Source organism: Ascaphus truei, chromosome 18, assembly GCF_040206685.1.
Source record: "Ascaphus truei isolate aAscTru1 chromosome 18, aAscTru1.hap1, whole genome shotgun sequence".
NCBI classification, from domain to species: Eukaryota; Metazoa; Chordata; class Amphibia; order Anura; family Ascaphidae; genus Ascaphus; species Ascaphus truei.
In genome coordinates, this window is record NC_134500.1 from 36,706,985 (window position 1) to 36,730,492 (window position 23,508).

The 23,508-nt window shown below is 45.1% G+C and overlaps 1 long non-coding RNA gene across 1 annotated transcript; it reads right to left on the minus strand.

The window, feature by feature from the left end:
- Window positions 1-745: 745 nt before the first annotated feature.
- On the minus strand, window positions 746-19,986 carry LOC142469160 (uncharacterized). The gene is made up of 3 exons (XR_012788975.1): window positions 19,921-19,986; window positions 7,365-7,461; window positions 746-3,006 (listed from the first exon to the last, which is right to left on the minus strand). It is a non-coding gene; the product is annotated as an uncharacterized LOC142469160 (long non-coding RNA).
- Window positions 19,987-23,508: the final 3,522 nt, after the last annotated feature.

Here is a 23,508-nt window from a genome sequence, read left to right on the forward strand (position 1 = left end):
CTACACCGGTATTACCTCTCTGGGCGTGTATGTGTATACCGGTACTACCTCTCTGGGCGTGTGTGTGTATACCGGTATTACCTCTCTGGGCGTGTATGTGTATACCGGTGTTACCTCTCTGGGCGTGTATGTGTATACCGGTATTACCTCTCTGGGCGTGTATGTGTATACCGGTGTTACCTCTCTGGGCGTGTATGTGTATACCGGTGTTACCTCTCTGGGCGTGTATGTGTATACCGGTATTACCTCTCTGGGCGTGTATGTGTATACCGGTATTACCTCTCTGGACGTATATGTGTATACCGGTATTACCTCTCTGGGCGTGTATGTGTATACCGGTATTACCTCTCTGGGTGTGTATGTGTATACCGGTATTACCTCTCTGGGCGTGTATGTGTATTACCTCTCTGGGCGTGTATGTGTATACCGGTATTACCTCTCTGGGTGTGTATGTGTATACCGGTATTACCTCTCTGGGTGTGTATGTGTATACCAGTATTACCTATCTGGGCGTGTATGTGTATATCGGTATTACCTCTCTGGCGTGTATGTGTATATCGGTATTACCTCTCTGGGCGTGTATGTGTACCAGTATTACCTCTCTGGGCATGTATGTGTATACCGGTATTACCTCTTTGGGCGTGTATGTGTATACCGGTATTACCTCTGTGGGCGTGTATGTGTATACCGTGTCAAAGCGTAGAAATAAAATCAATGAGTCAAGGGTTCAAAGTAACAGGTGAGTTTATCAGCACCATGGCACCATTGAGAGAAAAGAATTTCTAAAAGGAACTCAGGCTTCTGAAAACATATTGCTTGGATCACATTTTTATACATTTCAAAATGAGTAATACACCCCTTGAGGGGGCTGGCTTAGAGATAAATAATAATATGATGACATACAAAAAATACATATTGGTTGATACATAAATATGCTGCATACGCTATATTCTTATCCTATATACCATAGTAGTGGGCCGCCCTTAACCTTGTGACATAAGGGAATTACTGTGTAAAGCCCTGTATGTACTGTAGCTGTCAGATAACAGATCCTACGGTCAGCAGAAATATATAATGCAGGAGAAATCGCTTACGAATGCTATTTCAATTTATTACATGACTCGTAGGAATTACACAAGGGTGGGTTACATCCAGAAGCGATACTCTGCAGAATCAATTATTCACAGAAACAAATAAACGGATAAGCATACATACAAGCAAACACTCAAAATGGCGGTTAGGCCAAAATGGAGGTGATGATAGCCACACACTTTATCTCAATCTTCACAGTCCTCTCTTTTTATTCTTGAAAACATAGTCTTTTAAGGATAATTCAGATAAAACTCAGAAGCGTTGCACTGGCCTAGAGGGTCCATATTTGCATGGCTTTGATAGTTCTGGAAACTCACAGAGCTGCTGGCTATCATATCAGCCAGGTTGGTCTTTCTAACCATCATCTTCATCTGTATTCCATTGAGGAGGACTGACTTTTCCTTCTGAGATTGCATCTTCCGTAGTGTCGTCTGTGATCAGTGGCATGGCCTGGGTAGAGGGTGTTACACACCTTTGCAGTATGGTTTTACTGCACATGGCACAGACATACAAAACAATCAGAACTGCAAACACACAGACAAATCCATTCATCAGTTTCACTTCTAGAAAACCAACCAACATGGTAATTCCTAACAAAACATACCTCTTATCTCCACCTTTCCTTAATCTCTCCTGTATCTCTGCAATCTTCTCTACCTCAGGCTCAATCTTACCACTTTGATCTCTAAAAAACACAACATTGCTCTTTAACTCGGGCACACACGCTAAAATATAGTCCAGAGCCATTCTATTCTGGAGGGCCATTAATCTAATCTGTACCTGTTCTTGATTAAGTAAATTAATGAATGTAGTTGTATGATTGAGAACATCATACAGTACATCCGTAAGTACATTGAACCTGTCATATAGCAACCCAACTCCTACAGTACATTAGGAAATAAGCTAGCACAAAATTGTTCTTTCCATAGACTGCTTTTCAACCCCTGTGCGTTGGAAGTGGCTCTGCTATTCCTGATCCTGCCAGTGGGTCATTGTAAAGGCAGGTACAACTGTACCTAGATAGCAGGACCCTGTCCAACCACATGGTAATACTCTGTAGGCCCATTTTCCACAAAGCCAATACACTCCCCTAGGTAAACTAGAATTTGTGCAAGCACCTTTTACTATCTTAATTAAAACTGAAAAATTAAGACCACATCCTCCCTGTTAATTTTTAGTTCAGGGCTGTAAATACATTTTTACACAAATTTCATTGGTTGGTGGAGACACCTGACCCATAAATTGATTTGTTGTTCCCAGTGCAAAATCCACCTAAAGGAACCTCATTTACCAGTGGAATTCGGTTTAAAAGTTTAAAAAAAAGTTCCCTGTAAACAAATTCAAATTAACATTTCATTTTTTAAATTCGGCATTAGTGTAAGGTATCCCTACTCAAGGGGTTAAATGTAATTCTCTCTTACGTCATTGGGGCCACTAGCGTATGGCAGGGATTCATTGTATATATTCCCTTGTGACCCATAAACCTGTGTAGCATTGTGCAAGATTGTATGATTGTCTGCAAAATGATGTGACCATAAAACAATAAACATTGCAAATATTTCAAAACTGATCATCCCTTGTCATCATCTGGATGGCGTAGGCTGATCTTGCCTAGCGGTGCATACATCTTAAAAACACAACTTTTAAGCATAAAAAAAATAATATTGAGTCCAGAAAAAACAAATTGTTCGTTTAAGACCGGGTCTTGCCTGAAGTCTTAATTCCTCGGTGGTTAAATATTCTAGGATTATTGTGCCTAGATACACGAACTGTTGGTCAGTGGTCAGGGAAAAACCCGTCAAAACACTGGCTTGATGATTCTTTATCTTTGTTAGCTGTTTACGGTGGTGCCGGCACTTTTTTCTTGCAATGATGCTGCTTTGTATTCTCCTTGGTAGACTGTATAAGCTGCACCTAAGTTTGGAGAGACTTAAACATTTCATTAATAAAAGCACAAGGAGAGCGCTTTTAACCACTATAATTTAGTATCAGCACAAATGTTTTTGTTTTTCACCACTATCTTGGCATCCGTATATAAAATAAACACAAAAATACCTTGCTCACCAACTACAAAAGAAAGAAATCAACGGTGCATAGGGAAATTTCGTAAGAGAACACTGATAAGTGACAAGAGGTTGTCACTAAAAGTCCCTGAAGCTTGCACTCGTTGTAAACTGTAAAATATACATAAAGTACCAGTTAAATAACTAATACCACTAATATCAAATTTATTACAGACCAAATGGGAAATATCCACATAAACTTAACTATAACACAACTAAAACGTATACAACTTTTTTACAAGCTAAAAACTGACGAAATGCATAAAATGACAACTAATAAACCATAAATAAAAGAGTCCCCATGTGAATGAAACAGACAGTATACGTTAAACGAAAATGCTAATGTAGCGGTCATGTAAAATGGCTACAGTCATCTCTCCTGCTGACAGTAAGGCCTGGTAAGTTGTGGGCATGCCAGCAGTAATTATGGAGGTTTGCCCTCACACCCTGGTGGGGTGCCCTGTGTATGGATGGGAGTAGTCACATGCTCTGACTCCATGGTTAGTGATGTCAGAGGTGTGTCAGCTTCCAGAGTGTACATAAGGCACAGCACTGAGTCTAAAGTTAGATCTGCGCCCAGTTCTGGCAGGAGTTCAAGTTCTAGTACTAGCCTAAGTTAATAAGAGTTCTAGTTATGTTATAGTAACTGAAGAGGAGACTGTGTCCAGGGACCTGGCACAGGGCAGTGATCCCTTCGGGGATAGGGAATCCCTATCTAAGGAGAGACACACCTTTTAAAGGGAGGCACTGACTGGACATGAGTGGCTAAGAATGTACTGCGAGGGGCAGCTAGCCCACATCACTCAATAAAGATGTTCTCAATTACGAACCCTCTCGTGTACATGTGTGGAGTGAATGTACAGAGAGGAGCACCACGGAGGAGTTCCTCAACAGGACCATCCCCATGCGGACGCAGGGACCCTGATGAGGTGGAGGCGCTGCACTGGAACTAGGTAGGACTCAGCACACTACCTCAGCTGCCTGTCTGGACGGGTCCTCCCCACACACCATCATGCGGGAGACTCAGGAGTCCTGTTGCCAACAGGTGCACCACCAGACACTACCACACTGTAATGGGGGCCGGTTAGACCACAGGGGCCAATGTGAGATTGGGTGGGTCAGACCGGTTCAGAAATACCGTTACACTAATATGAACACGAGTGTAAACCCCTATCAGAACATGAGGGGCCAGTGTCCATAATATACTAACAATGCTAATTAGCTTCACCACAAAACACTGCGTAGTAGCAGCTTATCACATTAATACTTAGTTCCCAAACAGGCTCAAAATAAAGCTATCCAATAGTTATGCTGGAAAATGTAAAGAGATGGGGTATATCCCTCTCTACATGAATATTCATGAAATAACATGTTGCTATGTGTAGCAATGAGTAGACATCACCAAAACACAACACAATATGAATGGAGTCATATCAGCAAGGGATGTTCAAGGATAAATAACAAAACAACACACATAAGGTAATGTTGCAATGAACAAAATAGACAGAGTCAGCATATAGACAGGTGTGGTATGGAAAATCATATAAATTATCCTCTCTTGTTCATATGCAAATCCTATGACATGTGAACAATATACTACATAAAGAATGATGGTATTTAAAACATCAGCAGCTTGAGATTTAAATATATATATATATATATATATATATATATATATCATGAATTTGACAATAGCTACTGCTTTAAAAAATAAAATCCAGATTGCCTACAGTTGCATTGTTTAAAATGAGAGGCTATAGATCAGGGTTCAAATTGAGACACCTTTTGGAGTGAAAGGAGAGGTAATGGTTAAAAGTTATAAAAATACATCACATATGCAGTTAATTTTATAGGAAAAATTATTTCATATCTGACTTTATGCTTACTCGTTTATATTGTACGCTTTGTGAAGTACAGAGTATACTTTTGACACTATTTAAATATGGAAATACATATTAAATATTATTTTATTGTTAATAAAACAATTATAACAAATTGAATTAAAAAAACATCTCCTAATTAGAACAAATAGAATTTAAATGTGTTTACTGGTTTCTGCGTAGAGGTAATTTGGATACTGCATGTGGGGATTATAACCCCTTCTTGTAATAATTCCTCCATAATAGGGGCTATGCCATCTAAAGCATTTCTGCTGAGTGTGTATTGGCCAATAAACTTAGTCCAAAAATAAATACATTACAGAATCATTCTCTTTCCCCATACTATAACTAAGCTGCTTTTAAACATTTTTTTTTTCTTTTTCAGCTTCTAGTTAACTTTTCATGTCTGGAACGTGGTCTTTGTACATTCCTTAAGCTGGAGGAGGGGGGCCAGCCCGCTTGGCTGCTTTTAACCTTCCCTCTTTTAAATGACTGCTGTTCAAAAATCAGACGAGCAGTGTATTTAAGAAAACAAACCGTTAGTTTCCTATTATAAGTTTGAACAGAGAAACCTTGATAACTAAAAAACAAAAACAAAACCATCTCTGCAACCCTTCCTATAAAAAATCTTATTGTTTTATTTACTACAGTATATATTTCTAATTCCTTATCTTTATTACACACACCCACATACACACGTTCTCTGAGTTTATCTTCCATCAACATTCATTCTCCTTTCTACAAAACTCCAACATGATCTTAATCTCGTGGGCCAGAGTAAAACTTAATAAAGCTTCCTTACTCCATAAGATCAGACTCTTTCTTTTTGTTTAAATAAAAAATAAACATTTACTTTTTAAAACTTTGCATTCTAGATATACCTTGCTTTTAGTCCTGACTCCTCTAAATCAGCACATAAAATTTAAATTTAAAACTTCATTTAAATATTGTAACACAGTATCTCCTACGCCCAGGAACAAAAATGAGCCACAGTAAAAAATACAAATTCATACTTGAGTCAGGGAATTTGAACTGCCAAATTTTCATTCTCTTTTAAAATATTACACTAACAGACTTTAACATACAATACTTCCTAGGTTTATTTTAAATGCTACTGTCATGCCTTGTAAATGGCAGCAGGCTTAATACACTTTGACAAAAGGGTTTAAACTTAAATGACCCTTTTACAAGAGATTATTTGTTATTTTTATGATTAGTACTGACGTGACAATGTACGTGACAATGTAAAGCGCTATGTACACTAATGGCGCTATATGAATAAAGACATTCATACATACATACATTAACTATCAGAGTGACACACAAACACTTTACTCCATGACATGTATATTATTATGCCATCAAACTAGTTTCTATGAGCTTTCCAAGATAAAAACAAAAAACATTTAAAGAGGATGTCCCCTTCTTTTTCTATGCCGTATTAATGCATTCATTCCTAAAAAACTACTTTAACATTCTTAAATTCAAGCCATTTCTTCCTAGGTTAATAATTAACTTCCATGTCTCACAGACATGTAACTCCTGTGCCTCACAAACATGGAACTCCTTTTCAGTGAAAAAGGGTGAGAAAAGGGAGATGAGGAAAAAGGGGGGTGAGGAAAAAAGGGATTAGAAAAAGGTGGGTCCACTAATGCTGCAGTTATTTTTAAAACAGAGCCTGATATGTTTCACTTTCCTTCTTATTTTATATATTCTATGTCACTAAATATCCATTTTTAAAACATTTTATTGCCATAAAGTCCACACATAATTTCAAGGGACGTACCCTTCGCCGGCGACTGCTGAGAACGTAGGTTTCCCCATAATTCTCCTGTATTACACCGATCAACGTTAGCTGACCATGTACTGTATTATACCTTCTGAGCCCTGAATTGGCCTGCCATTTAGCATAAGGTATAATCTGACCTATCCCCGATCAACGTTAGTCGATCGGATACCAATAAGGTGCCCCAACCCTTGGTATAATATAAGTAGAATATAGAGTTAAGGACCAGTGGCCTTAAAAATAGTTACCTGCTGTTCCTTAACAATAGTTCTCTCCCCAAGTTCTAGGAGACTTAACACCTTATTAATTATTACACCTTCTGAGCCCTGAATTGGCCTGCCATTTGGCATAAGGTGTAACCTGAGTTTATGGCAATAATATAAAAACAACAACAACAATACCTGATCAGTATAATATTGATAAACTCACGTGATACAGGGTGTCCCGTCACTCAGGTAGGTTGCCCATAAAGAACAAACTGTCTACAGATTACTCAAACAATTAATCTAACGGCTTTATTTGTTAAAAAGGATAAAGCCATACCTTATTCCAAGTGTGCACGTTTGAGTAATGTAGGCAGCTGCTCCGTCTGGGTTTCCTGCTCCCGAGGTGTTGGGTGTCCCTATTCAAGGGCCACCATCTGTCAAAGCGTAGAAATAAAATCAATGAGTCAAGGGTTCAAAGTAACAAATGAGTTTATCAGCACCATGGCACCATTGAGAGAAAAAAATTCCAACAAGGAACTCAGGCTTCTGAAAACATATTGCTTGGATCACATTTTTATACATTTCAAAATGAGTAATACACCCCTTAAGGGGGCTGGCTTAGAGATAAATAATAATATGATGACATACAAAAATACATATTGGTTGATACATAAATATGCTGCATACGCTATATTCTTATCCTATATACCATAGTAGTGGGCCGCCCTTAACCTTGTGACATAAGGGAGTTACTGTGTCCAGCCCTGTATGTACTGTAGCTGTCAGATAACAGATCCTACGGTCAGCAGAAATATCTAATGCAGGAGAAATCGCTTACGAATGCTATTTCAATTTATTACATGACTCGTAGGAATTACACAAGGGTGGGTTACATCCAGAAGCGATACTCTGCAGAATCAATTATTCACAGAAACAAATAAACGGATAAGCATACATACAAGCAAACACTCAAAATGGCGGTTAGGCCAAAATGGAGGTGATGGTAGCCACACACATTATCTCAATCTTCACAACCGGTATTACCTCTCTGGGCGTGTATGAGAGGCAGATTATTGGAGATAAGGAAAAAGCTGAGGTATTAAACAAATTCTTTGCCTCTGTGTTTACCAGGGAAGAATCAAGTTCAATAGTAGTGCCGCAGGAGGAAGCCACAACCTCCATATTAATGAACAATTGGTTAACTGAGGAAGAAGTTCATAAGCGACTTGAAAAAATTAAAGTAAATAAGGCACCTGGCCCCGATGGTATACATCCAAGAGTTCTCAAGGAGTTAAGCTCAGTAATAGCAAAACCATTATATTTAATATTCAAGGACTCCATTTCCACAGGCTCAGTACCACAAGATTGGCGTAAAGCAGATGTGGTGCCTATATTTAAAAAGGGAGCTAGATCACAACCGGGAAATTACAGACCTGTAAGACTGACTTCAATAGTAGGGAAACTACTTGAAGGTTTAATACGGGATAATATTCAGGAATACCTAATGGAAAACAAAATTATTAGTAATAGTCAGCATGGATTTATGAAGGATAGATCTTGCCAAACTAACCTTATTTATTTCTTTGAGGAAGTAAGTAAGAATTTAGACCAGGGTAATGCAGTTGATGTGGTCTATTTAGATTTTGCAAAGGCTTTTGATATGGTTTCACACAAGAGGTTGGTGTACAAAATAAAGAAAATTGGACTCAGTAATAATATATGCACCTGGCTTGAAAACTGGTTAAAGGACAGACAACAGAAGGCTGTCATAAATGGAACTTTTTCAGGTTGGGCTAAAGTCGTGAGTGGAGTACCTGAGGGATTGGTACTGGGACCCCTGCTTTTTAACTTGTTTATTAATGACCTTGAGGTTGGGATCGAGAGCAAAGTCTCCATCTTTGCTGATGATACTAAATTGTTTAAGGTAATAGAATCAGAGCAGGATGTAATTTCTCTTCAGAAGGACTTGGAGAGACTGGAAACGTGGGCAGGTAAATGGCAGATGAGGTTTAATACAGATAAATGTAAGGTTATGCATTTGGGATACAAGAATAAAAAGGCGACTTACAAATTAAATGGAGATATATTGGGGGAATCCTGGATGGAGAATTATTTAGGCAGCAGGCTTAACAATAGTTTAGACACTTGTAGACAGCAGGCTTAGCAATAGTGCCCAATGTCATGCAGTAGCTGCAAAGGCAAACAAGATCTTGTCTTGCATCAAACGGGCAATGGATGGAAGAGAAGTAAACATAATTATGCCCCTTTACAAAGCATTAGTAAGACCTCACCTTGAATATGGAGTACAATTTTGGGCACCAATCCTAAGAAAAGACATTATGGAACTAGAGAGAGTGCAGAGAAGAGCCACCAAATTAATAAAGGGGATGGACATTCTAACTTATGAGGAGAGGCTAGCTAAATTAGATTTATTTACATTAGAAAAGAGGCGTCTAAGAGGGGATATGATAACTATATACAAATATATTCAGGGACAATACAAGCAGCTTTCAAAAGAACTATTCATCCCACGGGCAGTACAAAGGACTCTGGGCCATCCCTTAAGGTTGGAGGAAAGGAAATTTCACCAGCAACAAAGGAAAGGGTTCTTTACAGTAAGGGCAGTTAAAATGTGGAATTCATTACCAATGGAGACTATGATGGCAGATACAATAGATTTGTTCAAAAAAAGGTTTGACATCTTTTTAGATGGGAAAGGTATACAGGGATATACCAAATAAGTATACATGGGAAGGATGTTGATCCAGGGATTAATCCAATTGCCAATTCTTGGAGTCAGGAAGGAATTAATTTTTCCCCTTAATGGGGTTTTTTGTTTGCCTTCCTCTGGATCAATAAGTATACATATAGGATAAAGTATCTGTTGTCTAAATTTAGCATAGGTTGATCTTGATGGACGGAAGTCTTTTTTCAACCTCATCTACTATGTAACTATGTAACTATGTATGTGTATACCGGTATTACATAGACAGAGGATGAGACACGCACTCAATATCAATGGTAATAGAGGTGGGGTACTTAGCTGCCGGTGCGCTGGTCCTGGGGAGCTCCTGTAGTCCCAAATGTTCCAGTACAAAGAAGAAGCAGGCACACGGTCTTAATCAAAAGGAGGTTTAATATGCCACTGGACTATAGCCACAGCCACACCTCTCCCCAGAATGATCATGCCCCCATGATGATGTCAGCGCGGCAAAGCGCGATGACGTCAGCCGTCTGGGGGGAAATGGGGGGGCGTGCACTACACAAGACAGTACTCACGGGGCTGAACTATGATGTAATCCGTCGCCACAGGATCAAAGCCTGTGCAGGGAGGAGTGAGACACTCCACACATCACCCTGTAAGTGCAAACAAACCACAAACCAATTATTAATAAAGCATATGTGCAGAAATTAATACAGCAATATACTTGTGTAACCATGCTGTAAAATGGTTGCAGTCATCTCTCCTGCTGACAGTAAGGCCTGGTAAGTTATGGGCATGCCAGCAGTAATTATGGAGGTTTGCCCTCACACCCTGGTGAGGTGCCCTATGTATGGATGGGAGTGGTCACAGGCTCTGACTCCCTGGTTGGTGATGTCAGAGTTGTGTCAGCCCCCAGAGGATACATAAGGCACAGCACTGAGCAGAAGTTAGTTCAGTTCTGTTCTGTCTAGACTAGAAGTTATCAGAGGAAGATCAGAGTTAGGGTAATAAAATGACTAATGAGACTGTGACCAGGGACCTGGCACAGGTGAAGTATCCCTGCGGGGATAGGGAATCCCTACATTAGGAGGACACACCTTTCAAAGGGAAGTACGGTGAACAATGGAGGGCTGAATACACCCCATTGTGGAGGGCAGCTGGCCCACCGTACAAATAAAGATGTCCTTGATTAACAACACTCTCGCGTGCAAGTGTGGAGTTATTGCACGGAGAGGGGCACCACAGAGGAGTTCCTCGCCAGGACCATCCCCGAGTGACCGAAGGGACCCTGATGAGGTGGAGGCGCTGCACTGGATCCAGGTAGGACTCATCACACTACCTCAGCTGCCTGTCTGGGTTGGCAAATCCCCATACACCATCATGCGGGAGACTCAGGAGTCCTGTTGCCAACAGGTGCACCACCAGACACTACACCGTAATGGGGACTGGTTAGACCACAGGGGCCAATATGAGATTGGGGGGGTAAGGCCAGTTCACAAAAACCGTTACAATTGGAGGCACTGCTGAGAGAGACCTGTCAACAGGACAGGCTTTTGCTAGGTCACTTGGAAACAGGGAGAAGTGTCTGCTGCCACTTTGTGCTGCGTTGGGACGGACCTAGGGGCGGTCAAGGGGGCTGATGGAGTGTGTCAGTTCGCAGGGACGACCTAGGGGCCTGAAAGGAGTTGGAGGTTTGGAGCCGGGCTAGAGCTGTCCTAGTCACCTTGAGGTAGTGCTAGTTGGTAGGATGCCTAAAGGGATAGCCTGTTAACGTGGTCAGGAATCCTGGAGAGGGTCTGCGCTAGGCTAACCAAGACAGGTAGACGCCCCAGTACTGCATGGAAGCCCCAGAGTACTCTAGCCCATTCCAGACCTCTTACCGTAGGGAGCACAGACTGGGAGGAAGGAGATACAGCAGACACTGAGAGAGTGAGCCTAGCCTGAGGTAGTGCATACATGAGTCCAGCCTACATTAGGTACACATGTGGTGGTGCATCAGAGACATCTTTATTGTACCGGTGTGGTGGCTGCCCCGCAGAGAGGAGCCCCCATGTACGATAACTGTTACGAGAGAGTGGCGACCGCAAGAATGGAGGATTCGCGCGGTGCGGATAGTCCAAAATGGCGACCGGAGGTTAATGGGGAAAGCACACGTGGCGTGCGCCCCACTGAAGAGCAAGCTGTTGCTGAACTGTCTTTTTCAAGCCTGCTCTGGAGTGGAGCGAAAGCTGTGGCCGCACCGTTCTGGTCCTGCCTAGGACAACGGGGCGCCGCCCTGGAGGACTGTGTAGAGGACATTGAAATTGTGGCGGATGGAAAGGACTTACAAAATGGCGGCTCCCGCTTCTCTGGGAGACCGCGTGGGGAGTATGGCGTGAAAGCTGCAGCCGCGCCTTCATGGACAGAGACTCGCTCATCCCCAGTGCTGAGTCAACCACTTAGTCTGTGGGACCCTCCCCTAATATCTACCAGGGGGAGTGGCTTCCAGCTATGCCCCGTGGGCCCAGGAGCTGGTGCGCTGCCGGTACCACTACCAAAAGAAGTTCCGGCAGCTGAAATTGGGTGCAAGAAAGAAGGATACTTTGCACGCAAGGCAGCTGCAAGGAAGCGGCTGGAGTTGGCGGCAAAAACAGAGCCCCACCCTGTTGGGGAAAAATGCGCGAAGGCTGTGGTCGGGCCCTCTAGGACTGAGAGAGACGCGGCCTTAATTAAAGGACATCCTATTCCCTTGTGGGACCCGCCCATAATGGCTACCACCGGGGGCGGATTCCAATTGTGTCAGAGGAGGGCGGAGCTAATCCAAGAAGTGGCTGACCATTCAACCCCTGTTGGTCACTCGTGCGGAACCAGCGCTCAGGACAGACCAGTATTACGGGTAGCTCCTACCAAGAATATGGCCTGCTCCCCAGATGCGAACCGGATGGTTTCGACCCAACCCTACGCGATACCCGGCAGGGTACTAGTGATACGTGTGGGGGGCGCGGAGACAGTAGTAGGCCTCTGCCTACAATGCCGGCTGCCCGGCGGCGCCATGGGCACTGCCGCGCGCTGTCCCCAGTGTGCCACACAATATCTGTGGCCCATGCCTACCTTCGTGCCCATACAGAACAATGATCCTGGGGGGAATACTGCTATGCTGTCCAGCGAGTTTCCCGGTGCGCAATGGACTAAAAGTACAGACCCTGAGGAGTGTGATGTGGTTGGTTTGGCAACCGACCGTGAGAAGAGAAGGCGGTCGCCGCGCTCGGTGACCCCAAGTACCTTAAGTGCGGATCCCTCGGACGAGGGGCCCAAAGAGCCAATAAGTACCCTGGTCTGGCCGATGGCAGTGCCCGGTGGGGGAAACGGGACTAAACGGCCACTTACCGGCAGCGACAGTGGGCGGAGTCGGGTGTCCCCGGTGGAGCAGAAACCGGAAAGGCGGAGCCCAGCTGTTCTCGGGACCGGTGGGTCCAGTGGCAACGGGCGATCAATGCCCCACCTGCGGACTGGTAAGGCTAGCCCTTGTCCTTGCCAGGCTCCGATACCACCGTTAGAGGAGGAGAGGCCGTGCCAGGCCCGGACGGCACACGTGGACGCGGAGGGACTACCGGACCTGATTGTGGAGGAAGAGATCCCGCATGGGGGTCCATCCCAAGATGGCGACGCTTCCGCTTCCAGTGACGACAGCGTTTCCGGCAGAGGCGGCGGAACCAGTGGGAGCAGAGAACACGCAGCTCAGCGATCGGGTGGTGGTTTCCGATTGAATAAGAAAAACCGGAGTACGCGGAGACCGGAGAGGGGTGAGACGCCACCGGCGATACCACTGTCCAGTGGTACGGGACAATCTCAGGAAGGCGAGCGGGTCGGAACCCCACGGCTTCCGACTGCCTACCCCTATGCCCGACCCCATGCCCTAGCTAAGGCCCCTGTCCCAGTCACCTGTTCCCGGGGATCATCCTCTAGCTTGGGGGTGTCGGACGGGTCTTTGGGGGTTGGAGAAAACCGGACTGGGGATAGAACGAGTAGTTTTGATTCCGGGGAGGGATCCCGGGGAGGAGGACAATTGGGACGGGTAACTAAGTCCCGGTGGGTGCCGGAAGAGGAGGATATACCTGCTGGGGAGGCCCCGAAACACGAGAGGTGGTCCAGGCCCCGTTCTGCAGGGACTTCCGGGGTGTGCTCCTGGGGAGGTACCGACGAGGGGGACTCTCAGGAGTGGAACGAGAAGCCCAGGGAGACCCGCTGGTGGGCGCCCTTATTTGAGGGGTATGTGGGTTGGATGGACCGCACGCGGTTTTTGCTACGCAAAGATGACATTGTAGACTACTGGTGGGCTAGAGGGGATTTCACGCCCGCAGAACGAAAGAAAGAGATGCAATACCGGTGGCTTATGATAGACCGAAACGAAATCGAGCCCATGGGCCCCGGTGAGCCTCTATCATGGGTGTTACCAGGGAAAGCAGGGAACGCCAACCTAACTAGGAGTAGTAGGGCGGAAAGGGCGATCATTGCGAAGTACAAGTACTCTCATGGGTTGGAGTACCCGTATGTTCCTGAACCCCTCATGGAGGAGATAGAGGAGAATAGGGACAAGTGGTTAAGGGAGACCATTGAGGAGTACATGGTCAACAAAGGGGGTGCCATTACTGGTAGCAAGGCAGAAGAGAGGATAGAGCACCTTATAAGGGTTTGGAGCATTGGGAGGAGCGTATACAAGCATAGGGTAGTATACAGGCCTGAGAGGGGGTCGCAGCATAGCTACCATGTGACTGTCCTAGACATGGGGGGTCGAGAGGTAAAGAAACCGGACCCAAGACACTATTATTAGGAGGTACTAGGGCATTACGCGGGCTCGTGGCTGCTTGTCGGGGCGTGCTTGGCGTGATGTGTACTGTTTCCTTGTGTTATTATGAACCTGTGTGATGTTCTAATAATGATGTTCCATTTTACAGTGCTTCCTGACGAAAGGTGTTCAAATTTAGGTCCCAGCCGGGGTCGGTGGGATTCACCAGGGGGAGAATGTAACCATGCTGTAAAATGATTGCAGTCATCTCTCCTGCTGACAGTAAGGCCTGGTAAGTTATGGGCATGCCAGCAGTAATTATGGAGGTTTGCCCTCACATCCTGGTGAGGTGCCCTATGTATGGATGGGAGTGGTCACAGGCTCTGACTCCCTGGTTGGTGATGTCAGAGTTGTGTCAGCCCCCAGAGGATACATAAGGCACAGCACTGAGCAAAAGTTAGTTCAGTTCTGTTCTGTCTAGACTAGAAGTTATCAGAGGAAGATCAGAGTTAGGGTAATAAAAGGACTAATGAGACTGTGACCAGGGACCTGGCACAGGTGAAGTATCCCTGCGGGGATAGGGAATCCCTACATTAGGAGGACACACCTTTCAAAGGGAAGTACGGTGAACAATGGAGGGCTGAATACACCCCATTGTGGAGGGCAGCTGGCCCACCGTACAAATAAAGATGTCCTTGATTAACAACACTCTCGCGTGCAAGTGTGGAGTTATTGCACGGAGAGGGGCACCACAGAGGAGTTCCTCGCCAGGACCATCTCCGAGTGACCGAAGGGACCCTGATGAGGTGGAGGCGCTGCACTGGATCTAGGTAGGACTCATCACACTACCTCAGCTGCCTGTCTGGGTTGGCAAATCCCCATACACCATCATGCGGGAGACTCAGGAGTCCTGTTGCCAACAGGTGCACCACCAGACACTACACCGTAATGGGGACTGGTTAGACCACAGGGGCCAATATGAGATTGGGGGGGTCAGGCCAGTTCACAAAAACCGTTACACTTGTATACATTAAAAACGTGACTGTATACTGCTGATGACATAAGTATAATCCTGCATAGTTACAGTGAAACACCACATATGAATAAGCAGTACATCAGTATTGTAAATATACTAGTGTGTATACCTGGGTCAGAAATGGGTACACACAAACGGGGAAGGGGGGGGAGGGAAGGGGGGAGGGGGGGGGGAGGGAAGGGGAAAAGAACCATACAAAAAAAGGATAATCTTCCCAACAGGTGAGTGCAGAGTCCATGGATGGTGCAAGATCGAATATGCCTGTAGGAAGACAAAAATTACCTTCTATTAAGGAAGCATTTTAAGTTCTGTTGCTCATTAAGTCCTATACCGTTGCTGGTATTTAAAGCATGTATCCAGAATGCTTCACGTCTCAATAAGAAAGTCTCCCTATCCGGAGTGCCTTGTCTAGGTGCTACTGACTCGATACCCATGATACGTAAAGAGGCAACATTATGATTGTGTTCCACACAGTGTTGCACAAGAATAGAGGGATCCGTAGCTTTTCTGATTACACTTTTATGTTCAATGAACCTTGTTTTTAACATTCTTATGGTCTTACCCACATAAAGAAGACCACATGGACACTTTATTACGTACACTACATATTCAGATCTACATGTGATTCTATTTTTAATTTTTATGATCCTCCCGCTATGGGGGTGACTGAATTGACTAACGGTAGTCAGACTGTTACAGACCATGCATCTAAAGTTACCCGGTCTGCCACCCTGCAGAAAATGAATAGTTCTGTAGTTACCCTCATTATCTTCATGTATCAGGCTATCCGCCAGATTCCTCCCTCTTTTGAATGCCACCATTGGTGGTACACAGCAACTCTCAGATAGTATATCATCATTTTGCAGAATGCTGTATTGCCAGGGATTCAGACCTAGACATCTAACATCGCCACGGGGCGCCACGTGGTCGCTCTGACGTCATCACGTGAGCGTCAGCGTCGTGGTCATGTGACTGAACAGGGAGGGGTGAGTATCAGGGGGGTGATATATATGTTAACTGTTTTTTAGTGTTTGGTAGCCTTCACCTTGAGAAAGGCAGTATTAGACTGCCGAAACGTTGGTCTTTATGGCATATTAAACCTCCTTTTGATTAAGACCGTGTGCCTGCTTCTTCTTTATACCGGTATTACCTCTCTAGGCGTGTATGTGTATACCGGTATTACCTCTCTGGGCGTGTATGTGTATACCGGTATTACCTCTCTGGGCGTGTATGTGTATACCGGTATTACCTCTCTGGGCGTGTTTGTGTATACCGGTATTACCTCTCTGGGCGTGTATGTGTATACCGGTATTACTTCTCTGGGCGTGTAAGTGTATACCGGTATTACCTCTCTGGGCATGTATGTATATACAGGTATTACCTCTCTGGGTGTGTATGTGTATACCGGTATTACCTCTCTGGGCGTGTAAGTGTATACCGGTATTAGCTCTCTGGGTGTGTACGTGTATACCGGTATTAGCTCTCTGGGTGTGTATGTGTATACCGGTATTACCTCTCTGGGCATGTATGTATATACCGGTATTACCTCTCTGGGCGTGTATGTGTATACCGGTATTACCTCTCTAGGCGTGTATGTGTACACCGGTATTACCTCTCTGGGCGTGTATGTGTATACCGGTATTACCTCTCTGGATGTGTATGTGCATACCGGTATTACCACTCTGGGCGTGTATGTGTTAACCGGTATTACCTCTCTGGACGTGTATGTGTATACCAGTATTACCTCTCTGGGCGTGTTTGTGCATACCGGTATTACCTCTCTGGGCGTGCATGTGTATACCGGTATTACCTCTCTGGGTGTGCATGTGTATACCGGTATTACCTCTCTGGGTGTGCATGTGTATACCGGTATAACCTCTCTGGGCGTGTTTGTGTATACCGGTATTACCTCTCTGGGCGTGTTTGTGTATACCGGTATTACCTCTCTGGGCGTGTATGTGTATACCGGTATTACCTCTCTGGGCGTGTATGTGTATACCGGTATTACCTCTCTGGGCGTGTATGTGTATACCGGTGTTACTTCTCTGAGCGTGTATGTGTATACCGGTATTACTTCTCTGGGCGTGTATGTGTATACCGGTATTACTTCTCTGAGCGTGTATGTGTATACCGGTACTGGCTGAGTACCAGGTCTATGGTGAGCGGGGAAGGGCTGATTACCAGGTCCGGGGACGGGCTCTCAGTGGGGCAGAGCTTTTGTTCCTCTGAGACGCTGCGGCGCCTACCCAGCGGCAGGTATAGCACTGGCCAGGGGAAACCATTGATGGGTCGCAGTTCCGTAGGCTCGATTCCCATTGGCCAGTTCAAATTTCCTGCTCGCCAGCATCTCCCTCCTCCGAGGGCCTGCTTAGGCTCTCTGGACCTCCTATGTCCTCTGATTGGCTGCAGCCTCACGATCCGTGCTCTGATTGGCTGGCGGCTCCTGCTCCATGAAAAGTATAGCAGACCGAAGGCTATGTAAGGAGCGCGGCCGATCAGAGAACAAGAACAGTTTGGGAGTTGATTGCAGACACGGCTGGCGGGATTTTCGAAAGTGCTTTGTGCGGAATAGCACTGAGAAGTCGGAGAAGAAGCTGTACAGGGCAAACGTTCCGGAGCCGGCCCCTGCACCTAGTTGAGGCTAGTTTCCTCTCCCACAGGCCCCCAGTTGGTGAGTGTGTCACTGTGTTTATGTATTTTGTGTGTTCGCTGGCTTGCCAGAATTAACTTTAGTTTATTCAATTATTGTGTCCTGTCTGGTGATAGGGATCCAGGTGGTTTCAGTGTTAAAAGTTCTGGTCCCCCGTGACAGTGACCCATGGGGGCCGCGGGATTTCCCCGAGCAGGGAGAGAACAGGGCTGTTGTTAGGGAGCTGGACAGCTTCCTCCATCCTGATTGGCTGCTGCTGGGAAATGCAGCCAATCAGGAGGAATTGCCAGGAGTGGGGGTGGGGCCAAGGGGAGGAGGAAACAACATGGAGAGGTGAGGGAGGTGTGTGCGTCTCGAGCGCATCGCACCTTTCACCATTGTGTCCAGTATTTTTGGAGAAGCCTCCTGGAAACCTTAAAAGGGGAGGGGGGCGGGGGGAGTCTTCTAATTTTCTTCTTATTAAAAGTGTTTTTAGAATATATAGGAAGGAGTAAAGATGCTGACTCGGAAAAGAGGACGGGAGCCTGGTTCAATTCCCGGCGTCAGCTCCTTGTGACCTTGGGGAAGTCACTTTATCTCCCTGTGCTGCAGGCACCAAAAACAGATTGTAAGCTCTGTGGGGCAGGGACTGTGTGTGTAACATTCCTATGTGCTGCGTACCGCGCGCTATACTGTCATTGTGATGCGCTGAGTCGCACTGGGAGACGCGCGCTATATGAAATAAAGTTATTACTATTATATAAAAGACATATCTGTATGTGTATCCTGCGGAATAGTACAGAAAATATCCGTTTGGAAGAAAATAACGTATTCCTCACTAAAGGATGGGAATAAAATGAGAATACACCATTATGAACAGATCTGGCGGCGCTGTATAAATCGGAATCTTTGCGCCTCCGTCACTAAAAAGAAAGATTATCATTTTTTGGAGACCCCCCGTGGGAATAAACTACAAAATATAAAAAAATTAAAACGGCAAATTGAAATTCCACTTTTGGAAAAGTTATTATATCGCTGCCCATCTCAGGGACACGGGCACAGCCGCAGGGCGCGAATACATGAATAATATAGAAAATCTACACCGAGAGAACAAGTAAAAGGGTTAGGGCAAGCAGGGGGGCTCAACTCCAGTCCGCAAGCCCCCACCCAACAGGTCAGGTTTTCACGATATCCGAGCTTCAGCACAGGTGGTTCAATCAGTCCCTGCTTCAGCACTGGTGGCTCAATTAGTCCCTGCTTCAGCACTGGCTACTCAATCAGAGGCGCAGTCTTTGACAGCCTCTGATTGAGCCACCAGTGCTGAAGCTGGGACATCCTGAAAACCTGTCCTGTTGGGGCTGGAGGACTGGAGTTCAGCGCCCCTGGGTTAGAGCACAGTGGAGCTCGAGGTCACGAGGGGCGGAAGACATTATAAAAATGACCCTTCATTGAATATTCACTGTATGCAGAAGGGTTTTCTTTTACAGTATAAACATTTGATCACCCGCCTTAGAACAGGATAATTGTGATGCATCAGAATTGGTCAAAATTCCTCCATGACATGTATATATAATACTGGATAACATTAGAAAGTCCATGAATGATATGGCAAATTATCAGGTAAGGGCTAGGAGTCTAGTGGGGTCCACTTGACCTCCACAACTGAAACCCCATAACAGCCCCCCCTAGTAACCAATAAGAAATAAACAGAGGCACCGGCAACCATATAAATATATGTGGGGGCACTATGGCCCTTTACCTTAGTGCTTGCAGGACTTCTAGATATCCAGGGCGTGCAGTTCATCCAGGTGAGTAGCCAGCAAGACCGGATTAAATTCTTCCCTGAATACACAACGGTTTACAAACAGTCTTATCGTGAAAGAGATTCAGCGACAGATGTAAAAACCTCACAAAGCATTTGGTTACTAGGGAGACATTTTTAAAGCAGTCGTTTTTTTTATTTTTTTTTACATTTTTTTCCCCTGTAATATGTGCTTCAATAGAATTCGCACAATGATAAGTAATTAGCCAAGATTTGAGTCGGGGGTTCACTAAATGTCTGTCAGTGCAGCAGAAGAGGACCAAAGATGCAAAGTTCTGTGAAAGTTGTAAAAATGTTACAAAAAACATTTTAGTTATCAAATGAGTTTATTCAGAGTGCACACAGTGGAGACAGCTTCCAAACAAAAAGCTCTCTCCCAGATAACACGGTATGCCATATATTTATACCCTAAAAACTAAAGTGTCCTCCCTCTATGGGGGGCTTGTGCGTCACTAATATGACATCATTTTGTAATATATAACAATACTAAAGCTGATGTCATTTTGTAATACATAATAATACTGGATAAATGTACGTAAGCTAAAAAAAATCATTATGGGGTTAAATGTGATGTTTCTATTCTGCCATTTGGCATATGAGTATGAGAAACAAGTTCACTGTAAGAATCTGAGCTTATCTTAGACTGCTAACAAGGCTTCTCATAATTTCTGGCCTGTTTACACTTTCATTTGGAGCTGATTGGATGAGGAAAGATCAATAAAATCAGCTAGAAGCGAAAACATTCCAGGTCAAAGACAGAGGTCATTACACTCTGCTCATATTACTTGACCTCTCTGCAGCATTTGATACTGTGGATCACCCTCTTCTCCTTCACATTCTCCATACTCTTGGTATTCGGAACAAAGCTCTATCCTGGATCTCATCCTACCTCTCCCATCGTACTTTCAGTGTCTCTTCTGCTAACACCTCCTCCTCCTCTATTGATCTCTCTGTGGGGGTACCCCAGGGCTCTGTCCTGGGACCTCTTCTCTTTTCTCTGTACACACTCTTTCTAGGTGACCTAATAACATCTTTTGGGTTTAAATATCACCTCTATGCTGACGACACACAAATATACTTTTCAACACCCGACCTTACAGTACACCTGCTATACAGACCAAAGTTTCTGAATGTCTCTCTGCTATATCATCCTGGATGGCCCTCTGTCGCCTTAAACTCAACATGGCTAAAACAGAGCTCCTCATACTTCCTCCCAAACCTGGCCCTACTACCTCCTTCCACATTACTGTTGGAACTACGATCATTCACCCAGTAGCCCAAGCACGCTGCCTAGGGGTCACACTCGACTCCTCTCTCACATTCGCCCCTCACATTCAAAACATTTCTAAAACTTGTCGCTTTTTCCTCCGCAATATAACAAAGATACGCCCTTTCCTCTGTTGTTCGACTGCTAAAACTCTGACTCAGGCCCTCATTCTCTCCCGTCTTGATTACTGTAACCTCCTGCTGTCCGGCCTTCCTGCCTCTCACCTGTCTCCCCTACAATCTATCCTAAACGCTGCTGCCAGAATCACTCTACTCTTTCCTAGATCTGTCTCAGCATCTCCCCTCCTGAAATCCCTCTCCTGGCTTCCAATCAAATCCCGCATCTCATACTCCATTCTCCTCCTCACTTTTAAAGCTTTACACTCTTCTGCCCCTCCTTACATCTCAGCCCTAATTTCTCGCTATGCACCATCCCGACTCTTGCGTTCTGCTCAAGGATGTCTTCTTTCTACCCCCTTTTTATCTAAAGCCCTCTCCCGCCTTAAACCTTTTTCACTTACTGCCCCGCACCTCTGGAATGCCCTTCCCCTCAGTACCCGACTAGCACCCTCTCTATCCATCTTTAAGACCCACCTTAAGACACACTTGCTTAAAGAAGCATATGAATAGCACTGTGGATATTCTGAACACATGATACATAAAGCTTGACCCCCTGCAGACGCACTTACCAGAACTCCCTCCTACTGTCTCTGTACGTTCTCCCTACCTACCAATTAGATTGTAAGCTCCTCGGGGCAGGGACTCCTCTTCCTTAATGTTATGTTTATGTCTAAAGCACTTATTCCCATGATCTGTTATTTATATTATCTGTTATTTATTCGATTACCACATGTATTACTGTGAAGCGCTATGTACATTAATGGCGCTATATAAATAAAGACATACAATACAATACTCTGTTTCACACGTTCGTTCACACAGATTTCGTCACATAGAAAGATGACATAAAACTTACAAAGACAACACAAAGTGGCGGACTAAAATAGTCAAACAAACTGGCTTCTTAGATCCTAATGCTGTTTCAGACCCCTTAATGCCTCAATTTTGTCAGTTCTGTGGGGAAGATCATGTGACCAGGCAGTCACTAGATACAATTGGTGCACTGCTATAGAGAGTGGGCAGGGATCAAAAGGGTTGTGCCAGAGCCTGTTTCAGAGGAGGAAGGGGATGTGACTTTGTAAATGGTTGCTGTCAAAGCATAGAATTAAAATCAATGAGTCAAGGGTTCAAAAAGTAACAACATGAGTTTATCAGCACCATGGCACAATTTGAGAGAAAAGAATTCCAACAAGGAACTCAGGCCTCTGCCAACATATTGCTTGGTATCACATTTTTATTCATTTCAAAATGAGTAATACGCCCTTTAAGGGGGCTGGCTTAGAGATAAAAACTATATGATGACCTATACAAAAATACATATTGATATATAAATATGCTTTACATTGCTATATTCTTATCCTATATACCAGTGTTTCCCAAACTGTGCGCGGCGCCGCGGGTTGGCTACAGGGGCGCCGCGATTTCAACCGGACAGGCCGATAATTTTGATGCCTGTCCAGTTTGAAAATTTGCGGGCTGCCGTCAGGACAAGTGAAGCGGCGTGCGCGTGTTGGGGGGGGGGGGGAGTGTGCGCGTGTTGGGGGGGGGAGCGTGCGCGTGTTGGGGGGGCGAGCGCGGCAGATGCATGCTGGTCTGCAGCTACTCGAGGAGACACAGACACTCTTCCTGCACTCGTGGTGCCAGCAGCAACAAGAGAGGACAGAGATCCTCGTGGTGCCAGCAGCAACAAGAGAGGACAGAGATCCTCGTGGTGCCAGCAGCAACAAGAGAGGACAGAGATCCTCGTGGTGCCAGCAGCAACAAGAGCGGACAGAGATCCTCGTGGTGCCAGCAGCAACAAGAGAGGACAGAGATCCTCGTGGTGCCAGCAGCAACAAGAGAGGACAGAGATCCTCGTGGTGCCAGCAGCAACAAGAGAGGACGGAGATCCTCGTGGTGCCAGCAGCAACAAGAGAGGACAGAGATCCTCGTGGTGCCAGCAGCAGCAACAAGAGAGGACAGAGATCCTCGTGGTTCCAGCAGCAACAAGAGAGGACAGAGATCCTCGTGGTTCCAGCAGCAACAAGAGAGGACAGAGATCCTCGTGGTGCCAGCAGCAACAAGAGCGGACAGAGATCCTCGTGGTGCCAGCAGCAACAAGAGAGGACAGAGATCCTCGTGGTGCCAGCAGCAACAAGA